At 35.8% G+C, this 843-nt stretch overlaps 1 non-coding gene across 1 annotated transcript; it reads right to left on the reverse strand.

The window, feature by feature from the left end:
- Positions 1-474: 474 nt before the first annotated feature.
- Positions 475-577, reverse strand: LOC122679683. Its single transcript, XR_006336480.1, has one exon. It is a non-coding gene; the product is annotated as a U6 spliceosomal RNA (small nuclear RNA).
- Positions 578-843: the final 266 nt, after the last annotated feature.

Consider the following 843-nt stretch of genomic DNA (forward strand, 5'->3'; position numbering starts at 1 on the left):
ACCTGGGAAGCAAATGACATCATACAGTACACTTGTTTTACTTTGTCTGACTTATCTCAGCAGAATGTGCTCAAGATCCATCCATTTGTTGAAAATGGCAGAATTTCTTTCCTGCCTTTCCAGCTTCTCTGATGACTGAGTAATACTCCACTGGGTATATATACCGCATCCCTTCTTATCCGTTCATCTATTAATGGACCCTTGGGTTGTTTCTATGTCTTGGCTATTGCAAATAGTGCTGCAATGAACATGGGAGTGAGTGCATAAAAAGGTATAACGACACATGAACAGACTCCTAACACATTATGAATGGAAATCAAAGGATATTAAAATAGAAGAAAGAGAGGCAGTTTGTAGAGTTCTCAGTAATTTTGTTTTGTTTTTGATAATTATTTTTATTTTTTAAAAAAATGTTTAATTGAAGGATAATTGCTTTACAGTGTTGTGCTTGCTTCTGCCTTACAATGACGCAAAAAAAATTTGGAACACTTCAGGAGTTTCCATGTCACCCTTGCACAGGGGCCATACTAATCTTCTCTGCATCATTCCAATTTTAGTATATATGCTGCTGAAGCAACCACATTTTATTTTTTTGACATGAGCAGATTAGAATATAGGAAAGAAATCAATTGCACTGTAGTGGATTCCTCTTGAAGGAATAGAATCCTTTTGGAATAGGAACCAATGGCTACATCTCATCTCAAGGGATCTCTCTCCCAACTGTATTTAAATTCAGTAATAAGCACTTGAAAACTGTATGGATTAACCAGAATCTTGAAGAAATAGAAACTACCTTTCAACCTTCAGATGTTATTCCTACTTTCTTTACTTTTTCCTCTAGGC

This window comes from Cervus elaphus, chromosome 21 (genome assembly GCF_910594005.1).
Source record: "Cervus elaphus chromosome 21, mCerEla1.1, whole genome shotgun sequence".
NCBI classification, from domain to species: Eukaryota; Metazoa; Chordata; class Mammalia; order Artiodactyla; family Cervidae; genus Cervus; species Cervus elaphus.